Source organism: Lampetra fluviatilis, chromosome 29 (assembly GCF_964198595.1).
Source record: "Lampetra fluviatilis chromosome 29, kcLamFluv1.1, whole genome shotgun sequence".
Lineage (NCBI taxonomy): Eukaryota > Metazoa > Chordata > Hyperoartia > Petromyzontiformes > Petromyzontidae > Lampetra > Lampetra fluviatilis.
The window spans coordinates 10,640,377-10,652,790 of NC_136303.1; the positions used below are offsets into that span (position 1 = coordinate 10,640,377).

Consider the following 12,414-nt stretch of genomic DNA (forward strand, 5'->3'; position numbering starts at 1 on the left):
CTTGGGCACAAATAATAGCTCAACGAAGTGGCTTATCGTGTGTAAATGTATAGCAGCCAAATACTCTAAACACACGTTTCTAAATGTGGAGGGAAAACCCGGAGGACCCGGAGAAAAATCCACATGGTCACGGGGAGAACAGCTGGCATCAGGGTCGGGATCGAACACCTCCTGTATGCCAGGCGAGGTAGTGAACATCTCGCCACCGTGGCGAGGTTTCCTCCAAGGTTTCGCACGCCCTGCCACTTGTTTCAGAATTTAGGAGGTGCGCGCTCAAACTGGAGCCTTTCGTGACAGGGGCACTTGCTTGGCAATGAGGATAACTTTTGTTTTGGAAACATTTAGTGAGAACAAGTTCGAACCAATTCAATAGATCAAATCATAGAACAGGATGCAAGATACCATAGGGTTAGAAGTGAAATTTACCTGAACCACGTATAGGTAAATACGTAAGATAGTTCCGGTATTTGTAAAGGGACTTTAACACCAACATGAAAGCCACTTTAAAAAAATAAATCCCAAATCTCAATGCACTTTCTGTCATTAAAAAGGAAAAACACAATGAGAAAATTATAAACGTGTGACTGTGTAATAGGATTGAACATAAATAATGGACAAGCAAAAATACTTTGTTTTATTTTTCCCATCGTTTTACACTTAAGGCGAAATCTACACCTAACATTTTCAACGTCTGCTTTGTTGAGTTATTAATATAAAAAAACCACTCCCCCTTTGCCCATCCAATGATGTCCGAAGGCCAATCCACACCGAATCAATCATGGGGCTTGTTTTGACTATACTTCACCATGCTGGTCAGTGTGGGTTGGTGAAGGGCAGGGGGAGTACAAGACTGGTTCGCATATCACCAGCCACTGATGTTAGCCGTGGAGAGGAGTCAACGTCAGGAAACTTGATTCCTCGCGCTGTAGGTAAAGCACTGCACCACCTCTTCCCACACTCACTTTTTTTCTCTCCATATTTTTGCAAATGCAGCAATAGTACCATTTCACACCTCATGTTTCGACGAAACCTTTGGTTATTAGAAATGTAATGTGACAATAGCTTTTAATACATCATGTTCCTGGTTTTAGCTATAGTCATTTTTTAAGGTTCATGAAATATACATGTGTAGGCAGCTTCTGCAAGGTTTCCTGATAAATCTTCATGGATGAGGGATGAAAGGTCTCCAAACTCTGACCAAAAAGCTCCATCTATCTTTCATTGGCCATAACCATTTGTGCTGCTCACCTCATTAAACTTTCAGGATGATGGATCATATGCTAAACATTTTTTAAGCAACCGATGACATTTTTGCTATTAAAAAAAAACGACAAGAAAACCTGACATTCCCAACGTCAGTTTTATCATTGTTTGCATTTATCATTGCAGGAATCTCTACCAGCACCTTTTACAGTTGAAGGTAATTGTATTAGGCAATGAAAAATATGAGGCACCATCGTATTACATGCGCTATGCCACTTCATTTAAGGACCGATATTTAAGTAATTTCCATGTGATTAAAGCGATCCTCGGAACTTACAAGGATAATGTTAATTTACAGGGCACCTAAATACATATTATATCTCAACAATGTCAATGCCCTGCTGCTGTCTAGCCGAAGCCAAATGGATCCCACCCCCCCACCCCCCCCCCAATGACACATGTCCCTATGTGGCTATAGGTGTATGTGTAATGTAGTAACTCGGCGGGAGACGACTTCACGGGTAACACACTCTTTATTTTATCAAACTCGTTCACAGGTGACTAACACCTACTTCGTATCTCGGGTGACAACCACCCACTTAGTATCTCGGGCGACAAACACCCACTTAGTATCTCGGGTGACAAACACCCACTTAGCTACTTGGCGACTAACGCCACTGAGCTACTCGGATGACCAACATCCACTTAGCTACTCGGCGACTAACGCCACTGAGCTACTCGGGACACTCCCTGCCCGGGGTATCCGTCTCGACTGTGGGTCCCCAGCCCGACCCACGGGGGCGTCGGACCCCGGGTCCCACAGCCTCGCCTCCGAGCCACACAGGGCCCCGGTCCCCCCCAAGGACGGCGGGACTAGGGGTCTCGGGGCACTAGGTCTTCAGCTCCGTCTTCGGGTCTTCAACTGGGTAACTCTCCCCGAGTGCTCTCGCGCGTCCCCCTTTATACCCCACCTGCGGACGTCGCTGCGAGCACCCACTTATTCGACCAATCGCCGGGCGCTGGCTACGATCCTCTTTTCCCACATCTCATCGTGCCTCACCACTCACGCCGCGCCGCCCCGTCATCTGTCACTCCCGGCGCGCGCGTCCACACCACGCCCACAACGCGTGCCCAACCCCGCACCCCGCGCCGCCCCGTGATCCATCACTGTCACAGTCGGCGCACGTCAATACCACCACTACATCACCCCCTACCACATAGCTCGCAGCCGCCCCGGCTGCTATAAAAATATACAAACCCCCCTGTGTGCCCCGTAACACAACACAACAACAAGAACAACAACTAACCTAACAACACAACACGACGCGAACACTACCATCCGCAACCCTCAACCAATGCCACCGCGACAATAGAACAATATATACAAACCGGCGAGTGACAATAGCAATGTGTATGCAAAAAGGAAAATAAATGGAACATTTTTTTTTTCTCTCGACTCGTGCAGTGTCCCCTTCTTTTTCCGAGCGTCCCTACAACGGGACATTACCCCGGCAGAGGGGAACACCGGGCGAGCTCGGTGTAGAGAAAAAACGTCTTCATGAAAATTGTTGAGCCCTAACCCGAGTCCGCCTTGCCGGTCCGTCGTACGGCACCAGACGCGGTTGAACGTCCGGTGGTGCCGGCGGTTCAGGAAGACATCGGCCAGGCATCGAGGACCCGTGCGTGCCCCGGGGTTCAGGCTCTCGACGGTCAGCAGCCGTCAATCCCGAGGCACCTGGGGGTGGGTCAGGTGGAAACACGTGAGGAGCAGCCTGCGACACCTCCCTCCCCGAGTCGACGGTCACATCACACGCCCGGTCGTTACGGCACAGAACGGGGTCACACGGTGCCGTATAGGGCTTCAGTCGGGAGGGGTGCACGTACCAACGGCGTTTTTCCCATTTAATCTGTATACTCTGGGGTCGTGCAAACCGCACAATTTCCACCGGTCCCCTCCAAGGTCTCAACAACTTGGGGGACGTAGCCAACGGTGCATGTGGACAATGCAGCCAGGCCTTATCGCCTGGTTTCCAATCATGCGTATGCACCCTCCGCTCATGCAATCTCTCGTTCGCAATTTGCCGCGACCGCGAATTCAACCTCGCCGCCTCCCGTGCTTCAGTCAATTTTGCGATATTAAATTTGATGTGGTCTGCCAATTTAGATTTTGCACGTGGCTGGGAAATCCCCAGTTGGACGTCCATGGCCGGATCGGCCTCCCGCCCATACATAAGAAAAAATGGGGAAAACCCCGTCGCCGCATGAGGGGCCATTCGATAGGCCGCGAGTACCCCCGGCACCTGTAAGTCCCAATCAACCTGATCGTCGCAGACCTGTTGGCACAACATAGACGTAATCGTCCTGTTCAGACGCTCAACCATCCCGTCAGTCTGCGGGTGGTAGGGGGAAGTACGCACTTTCATTGTACCCAACAGGTCGCACACCTCGCGCAACAAACCGCTCGAAAAATTATTTCCTTGATCCGTCAGCAAGCGTTCGGGGGCGCCCTTGTCCAAAACATAACCCTGGACGAAGGCGTCCGCCACCGCTGCAGCCGACTGGTTGGCGAGTGGCCATGCCATGGCCCATCGGGTGAAGTATTCTACGCCAACCAGCAGGAACCTATTTCCCCTCGGTGTAGCAGGAAAGGGCCCCAAGATGTCCAACGCAACCAATTCGTTTGTGCGCGAAACTTGAATGGATTGCAGCAGTGGATTAGCTGCCAATGGTGGCGGTTTTCTTTCGGCGCACCCTACGCATCACTTAAGAATGTTCGCCACGTCGTTACCCATCCCCGGCCAATAATAGTCTCGCTGGATTAGGGCGAGCGTTTTTTGAAAACCCAGATGCATGAGCCGTTCATGAGCTGCCAGAACGACCTTACCCCGCATAGCAACAGGCACAACGAGCACGTGACCCCGGGACATGTTGTCCCACTTCATCAAAAGGCCCTGTCTGCACACCCAGGAACCGACCCGCGCATCCCCTACCTCGGTAGCGCCAACTTTTCGACGTAGCGTAAGTAGGGAGCTGTCAGACATTTGGAGACGGCCCCACTCAATGAGGGGCAATGACAACAGCGAATCCCTCCCCGTGGGAGCGTCGACTCCCAATTGCACTTTGGACAAGTTAGCAGAACCGGCACACAACGAGTCCAACCACTCTGTCCCCTCATCACTTGGAGGATGCGACTCGACAGTGAAATCCGCTTGAGACACGAGCCGTTCCTCAACGGGTAGCGGCGCGGCGTGAGCCAGCACCGTTCCCTGCGCAATTTCGGCCGGCCGCGACCCCGTATTCAGGACCCTTACGAACGGCTCACTGTCCCCTCTCACCATGGTTTGAGCAACCGCTAAGTCGAGGCCCCTTCTGGCCCTGTTAGACGGCCCCAACGGCCCCCCCTGTGCCACCGCGCCCACCTCGAGTGGCTTCCTCAACCGACGGGGTACCAACATTTTCGATCCCGGGGGCACCCTTACAGTCTGAGTTGCCAGCGCCTGCACCGTCGCACAAACCGTGCGTATTTTGGTAGGGCTCGTCAAGAACGCAAGCCGCCGACCTGACGGAAGCTCAATGCAGGCCTGATCTATGAGAATTTTGATGGGCATTTTGGACAAAAAGTCCGTACCTAGCAAACAGGGAACGGCCAGCGATGATGATACAAAAATAGGGCCCGCCAATTTGATGTAACCAATGCAAATAGTCGCCCGAATCTGGCCGATGATCCCCAGGGATCCCCCATTCGCCGCATTAAATGGCACGTCTACTGGCAGAAGGGGTCTACTTTGAACGGGAAGAATGTTATAAATAAGGTCCGAGATGATGGTGGCCGACGCACCCGTGTCAACAAGCACCCGGACCTCAACCCCGTCAATGAAGCCCGTTACCACGGACGACCCGGCCGACGCAACCACGATCCTGTGGGCCAATTCGGACCACTCGACTGCTTGCGGGCCGCGTACGGACCCCCCTCGCCGAAATGAACCCCCGGCACCCAGCCGCGAACCCCCCACCGCGAAGCGGCGACCCGAATGTGCCGTGTTTGTGGACCGAACGTGTGAGGTGCCGCGACTTGCCGGGTTTTGTTGGGATGACTTGTGGCCCTGGTCGTCGTCCCGACGTGGTCCTGTGGCGCGCTGACGCGGGGCCCGGCACCCGGCTGCGACGTGACCCCGAAGGCCGCAGTTGTAGCAGACGACGGACGTCGTAGGTTTCGGTTGCTCCAGCTTGCGGGGCGAACGTGTGGGCGAACGACCTCCCGTTCTCCACTCCCCCGGACGCGATGCAGCGAAGGCCTGCTCCTGCACCGCAGCTGGCTGAGGTTCGGCGATCGTGGCTGCCAGTACCGCGTTCCCCGCCAAATTGCAGACGACCCCCGGCCTGCGTTTGAGGACCTCGTACGCGTGAATGCACGTGGCGATCGCCAGGGAGCAGATATCCATCTCGTCCGCCACATTGATGGGGACCCCCAACTCGTGGGCCAACACCAGCAGCTGCTCCGTCACCATGGCGTCCTTCCCCTCTTTATCCATGCGGGGAAAAGCTGCGTCCGCCAAGGCGAGTAGTGCCGTGCGATAGGCGAGCGTCGTTTCTCCAGCCACCTTCCGCCGATCGTAGAACTGGTGGCGACACGTGGAGGGTGGCCCGAACACCTTCGCCATCAGGTGTAGTGCGGCCTGGAGCGTAGAGCGGGACGACCTTGCAGCAGATGTGAAGGCTGCAAGCGCGTCGTCGTCAAGCATCGCTGGCAACGCACGCAGGGCAGTGGTGTCGGACCACCCCGACATCTCCTGATGAGCGAGGAACCTTCGTTGGAAGGCTCCCCAGTCGCCCCCATCCGCCTTGAACGCCGACAGCGCGGGCAATCTTTGCTGGAGGACCCGATCGTCGTCGACGTCGGAGAGATTTTCCCGCGCTCCGCTGTAGTTGTCTAAAATGTCGGCTCGGTTGTCAGGCGCAAAATGGAGAGCTCCGGCGCGCGCTGATGACGTGGGCTGCGCTGCGCGGAGGTGTCCGGCCACGTGGCGTCCGTGTTTCCCGCCAATCAATGGCGGCCCCTCAAAAACGGCGGGAACTTCCAGACTTTTGGCGCGAAGCGCCTTTTGGCGGGATCCCGCCAGCCTCGCTCCTTCCTCCAACCCCGCAGCCGTTTTCCCGCCCGCTGGAACGGAGATCTCGGCCAAGATTGCAGCGGCGGCGAGCAGCAACTCCGCCAACCGGGAGTGTGCGTCTTGGAGGCTGGTGTCGGAGGCAAGCAGAGCGTCGGCCATCACCGCGAGGTGCTGCATCGGCGGCCACTCCTCGTCCTCTCCTCCCGAGGTTGGTGTCCCCGGTACGCCGTCGTCGTCCCGACCTCGCTCGTGGGTACAGGTAGTCTTCCTTGTGTCCATACTTCTTGAAGACAGGTTCACTTCTGACGCCAGTTGTAATGTAGTAACTCGGCGGGAGACGACTTCACGGGTAACACACTCTTTATTTTATCAAACTCGTTCACAGGTGACTAACACCTACTTCGTATCTCGGGTGACAACCACCCACTTAGTATCTCGGGCGACAAACACCCACTTAGTATCTCGGGTGACAAACACCCACTTAGCTACTTGGCGACTAACGCCACTGAGCTACTCGGATGACCAACATCCACTTAGCTACTCGGCGACTAACGCCACTGAGCTACTCGGGACACTCCCTGCCCGGGGTATCCGTCTCGACTGTGGGTCCCCAGCCCGACCCACGGGGGCGTCGGACCCCGGGTCCCACAGCCTCGCCTCCGAGCCACACAGGGCCCTGGTCCCCCCCAAGGACGGCGGGACTAGGGGTCTCGGGGCACTAGGTCTTCAGCTCCGTCTTCGGGTCTTCAACTGGGTAACTCTCCCCGAGTGCTCTCGCGCGTCCCCCTTTATACCCCACCTGCGGACGTCGCTGCGAGCACCCACTTATTCGACCAATCGCCGGGCGCTGGCTACGATCCTCTTTTCCCACATCTCATCGTGCCTCACCACTCACGCCGCGCCGCCCCGTCATCTGTCACTCCCGGCGCGCGCGTCCACACCACGCCCACAACGCGTGCCCAACCCCGCACCCCGCGCCGCCCCGTGATCCATCACTGTCACAGTCGGCGCACGTCAATACCACCACTACATATGCAGCACTGGTGTGTGCATTAGTTTGTTCGGTAGGGGGGCAATATTGCAATGTGGCTTTTCAAATTGAAGCAATTTGTTATCAAACTTTTTAAAATTAAATTTTAGACCATGACACGGTCTACTCTTTTAAAAAAAAAATCAGAGGATCTTTAAAATCATTGTGAAAAAGATAGTGGGCGTTTTTTTTTCATGGTTGATACACCTGCAGTGTTATTAGCCAGGGCGGACACTGGGCACGAACCGCTCTGCCGTGCCACTGTCCAAGTGCCATTGATTCGGGATATAGGGCCTAACCATTCCAGTGACTTTAAAACCAGTACTACTATCTTCAGGAACCATTTCCCAACAAGGTGATGCACTGACCTCTGAGAGTTTAAAATATCATTATAAAAATATATATATATATACCAGGGAGATAAAAGTGAAAAGTATTATTTTTGTTAATTTCCAATGCTCTCATCAATAGATGAATAAGATTCATTGCACATTTCACTCCACACATCACAGGTGTATCCTTCGTTAATGAAATGTATTAATCATCATCACTCAAGATCAACTGCCATCACCTCCTGCTGGCCATCAAATATATGTTTTGAATAGTATGACTTTAATGTTCTTATTACATCCCAACAAACCAATCATCTTCCTTTCAATGAACTATCTACGAAAACAGAGCCAAAGGTCACTAAGGACTGAATGAGAAGCGTTGATGATCACATTACATGGCTGAATGGTATGTCTTACCATATCCACTAGTTAGCACGGTTGAATAAGAATGGCACAAAATAAGTTCTGCATACATTGCATGAGGGAGTGCGTTTTAATGGGCCTTTGGCTGATTAAAACAATAAATGCACCAGATTGGAGGAGGAAGATCCAGTGGAGGATCCAAGCAGGAGGCGATGGGGGCTAAAGCCCATACTCCCCCTACGGGAAGATGTAAACTATGGTGGTGGAGAGGATGATTGTGGTATCGTATGGACAGCAAGAACCAATTATAGCAAGACTTTCTGGAGATGGGTAAAAAAAGCTAGTCTGCAACCCATACTTTAAAGACAGAAACCAATACCTCTTTTTCCACTCACGCTTCTGAACGAGATGTTAAATACCTCGCCTCGTATACAGGAGTTCGTGGGTTTGATCCTGACCCTACCGCCTGTATACTTGGAGTTGGCACGTCCTCCCCGTGGCCGCGTGGATTTTTCTCTGCCTCCTCCGTGTTTTCTCCCCACATTTCGAAACGTGAATTTAGAGTAGTTGCCTGCTCTACATTCCCACATGATAACTCGCTTCGTAGAGCTATCATTTGTGACCAGGTCGCTTCTAAAAACAGCTATACAGCTCATTCAGCCTTATCTGGTTAAATATTTTTTGTTCTATATAGTTTTAGTTTTCGAGCCATGACATTTACATCGCATGCAAATCGTGACATTAAAGACGCACGTGGATGATGCAACAATGCTGTGCTTGGTTGTTCTGCCTGACGTCACGTGCGTTGCATACGCCATTAAACCCTGCTAACTGGGACGGTTTGGACCCCCCCCCCCCGATCCAAACTAGGATGACTTGCGAGGCCAGCGTAGAGCGGCTCGAGGAAAATCTGGGTGGACAACCACTTGTCACGTGCTGGCCCAGCTCGGATGTGCAAACGGAAAAAAGGTACAAAGTGATTTCGATAAGTAGCTAGGTGTGGCAGCGAAAACCCGGACAAACTGTTGACGCTTGGTAAAGTACAGGGGGGGGGGGACAGGTGTACAGAGAATAAGATGGACAGCATAATTTGATTAAAAACTTCAAAATCATGCAAAGCATCACATTTTTAATGGTCAATCTACTCCGACGTCACAATCTTCTGCCTTCAGCATATATTGCTCTTGAAAGGCCCATTGCCAAAAACATTAGCCACTCTCTAGATTTTCCATATGCAGGGTCGTGTGTTAACGACAATGATGAGGTATTTTCATCCAGGGCTTCTCGCAGGAGGCAACTTTGCATCAAGGCAATTGCCAAAAACTATGGCCCCATTCCCCTAAATGTATATTTTGACAGTTCAATTATCACTTTGCACATGAATTGCACGATTTCATATGGAATGCATCTGCCAGGACAGCAAATCCCTTTGCGTCAAATTTATTCAGTTTTTTTTATCGTCATGTAAAAACATACGTCATTAACCCATGTTGCTGGTGTGATAATTTCCCCCATTAATTTGTTATTTAACTCATGTTTAATATATAATAAGAATAAGTAATCAAAGCTATCTACTTATTAATGTTAATTGGATTATATACTGGGAACACGGTAATATGGTACCTGTCTGTGCTTCTCTTGGCAGAGTGAATGTTTGGCTGCAATGATACATGGCGACTGGGTGGCCATGGTTTCAGTACATCCGTAATGAGGGGGCGGGGGTTGACCATACTTCACCACACTGAAGGGGAGCACATTCTGTCTCGCCTCTCGCTGAGTAAGCCGACTTGCTATGGGTGCCTCAAGCCTCGAGGGCACTTGGGCCAATTCACTGCATCACAACAGCACTTACGCTGAACACGACACACGCTACTAAGACAAGAATTGATCAACACGTCACTCGCAAGAAGGGATGGTGGCCGGTGGTCGAGATTTTACTAATGTAGTGGCAGCAGAAGGGGAGAACGCCCTGGGAGATGGAGCGATTACATCAACTCATTTCCCCATCGCGGATTTGACCATTCACGACAAATGCATTGAGGCACAGTTCGCCGATCGCTCTCCCGTGGCTCGACCATTTGCGTTGACCGCGAGATTCCTGTACGCATCGTAATTCATAGCTGTGAACCCCTTATCAGTGCCCTACCTTATTACAGACAAATTTAGACCGTATTGGTCACCTCGTGCCCCTTATGAATCTCAACATTCATCCTACAAAGTCCCATCACAAGGGGAGAAACTAAAAAATATATGTAGAAAATTTTTTAAACTCAACTTCCGTGTACAAGAATTTGTGTAAACCGATGGGTTGACAGGTATGTTGTAACTGCTCGCAATGATGCTGCTTCCGTAGAAGAGCACACACGGTGCCATCTCCACCTCGTCTCCCACGCACCCCATCGCGCGCCCCAGCGTCGAGTGAGGCAGTGAATTTCAGCCGTGTGATTGTCCTTACTTTATTAGTGCCCATATTGTTTTAATTTGCAATTCTTATTTTTGCAATGGTAAAATAATCAACATCCATAATAATTTATTGTAAAAGCTGTTTTTGACTGCGTAATTGAAAACTTATTTCTTTAAAACTGTTTTTTGTGGTTAGTTTGTTGTCCTCCCGCACCTCAGATTAGCATGGTTGGCTACATACGGTGCGAAACAAGTTGAACATATATACATCATATGCAGATACTAGTCACATCTGTTGCATCGCCAAGTTGTAAGAGATGGCCACGGCTTGAGCCAGATTGATAATGTATTATGACTTTGGTACTTAATACCGGCTGTCCTGACGCAATTAGCAGCATAGTTACACAGCACAGCTGTGCTTCTGAGACATCAGACACACAGCAGTGTTGTATACAATCCCTGCCCTTCATGATGGGCATACATCGTTGTGTGTCTTTGCCACCGCAGTTTCAACACTCCCATCAAGAGGCCATTTTCAAAGCCACGTGCCTGGACATTACACGTCCGACATCTATATTAAGATATTCCAAAATGGGAAGACTCTGATGCACTTGTTAATTCGAACGAAATATTTTTGTCAGGAACAATCGTTTACAGATGTTTTACCTGCCAGCATACAAGAGACCCTTCAAGAATAGATTACACCTTAATAGATGAGCTTAAAAATATAGTCAAACTGGTCACTTTGGCAAAAGTTTCAGCCACATGCATAAAACATTTCCTGCAATTTCTTATCCCTTAAATGCATTTTTTTTACGAAAAGATGTTTTATTTTTAAACATCTCAAAACACTCCAGAATTGTGTATAACCTTTCTCTCACGCACTGCCTTAAGCGCTATTATTTTTAACTGAAACATAGGGATGATCAAAAGCAAGAATCTACAATGTAACTTTGACCCAAGGCTTGGGGTAAAATTCCACATTCATCCGCTGCCACTATAACATTGCACAACGGCGCAATATTATTAACATCGTAAATGTAATTGCCTTTAGAGGCGTGCTCACATTCCTTTCTAAAAAACTTTCTTAACACCACTGTGTTGTGAAAAATGAACATCCTATATCCCATACGTTATTCTAATGGTTGCGGTTGACAATTTGTATGATGTACTACCTATTACATAAAATAAAATGTCCACCTTTAAACAATATGAATAACATGCGATTGGTATTTTTTATTTTTTTAAGCAGGTAATAAAGGAAACATGATCGCTTTTGCTGAGAATTTAAAATTCCTGCACTGCGCCAGTCATTTTTTTTTAAACCTCGGATGATTATTTATATGGAAAATACCATGACATTTTACATCTTGTATAGAAAACACAAAACGAAGGATGGAGGAAGGATTAATATTTAATGAAACATTGAGAACATTGGGGAAATCTTCCATGCCAAGACTCCCAATGAACAAAGACCTTCACGTGAGATATGTCAGCAATTTTATTTAGTTACGTTCAAAATACATTCACATCATTTATTTAAGTCACTTTCTTATCAATTTTTTAATGCCTGCAGAAATAAAATGCAAATTTCAGCAGATGCAACCACAGTGTTAAAATAAGCCTTTATAATTAAATGTAAGATTAAATATAATTTATTTTGTTGTTGACTGGTTGGTGTTATTCTTTACCAATTCCATGTATTATTTATGAAAAAATACTCTAAAATATGTATTGTTAAAGTAATTTTAAAATGAGTGATATTTATATTCTTATTTTATTTTACCAGGTCAGAGCCTACTCATCCTCCAATTAGCATGGTTGGCTACGTACGGTGCGAAAGAAGTTTAACATCCAGTTTATTTACAAGGCTGTTACTGACATTATTTTTAATACAGTAATGTATCCATTTGGATCTTACATATGCATTTATCTTTCATACCAAATGCAAGCAATTTAACTGAAGATGCAA

The 12,414-nt window shown here is 49.2% G+C and overlaps 1 long non-coding RNA gene across 1 annotated transcript in view; it reads left to right on the top strand.

The window, feature by feature from the left end:
- The window catches only part of LOC144943072 (uncharacterized), a 62,073-nt gene extending 52,249 nt beyond the window's left edge, over nt 1-9,824 (top strand). The window contains exons 2-3 of the long non-coding RNA XR_013639446.1: nt 8,910-9,008; nt 9,685-9,824. This is a non-coding gene — a long non-coding RNA (uncharacterized LOC144943072). The remainder of the gene's footprint in view (nt 1-8,909; nt 9,009-9,684) is intronic.
- The last annotated feature ends 2,590 nt before the right edge of the window (nt 9,825-12,414 follow it).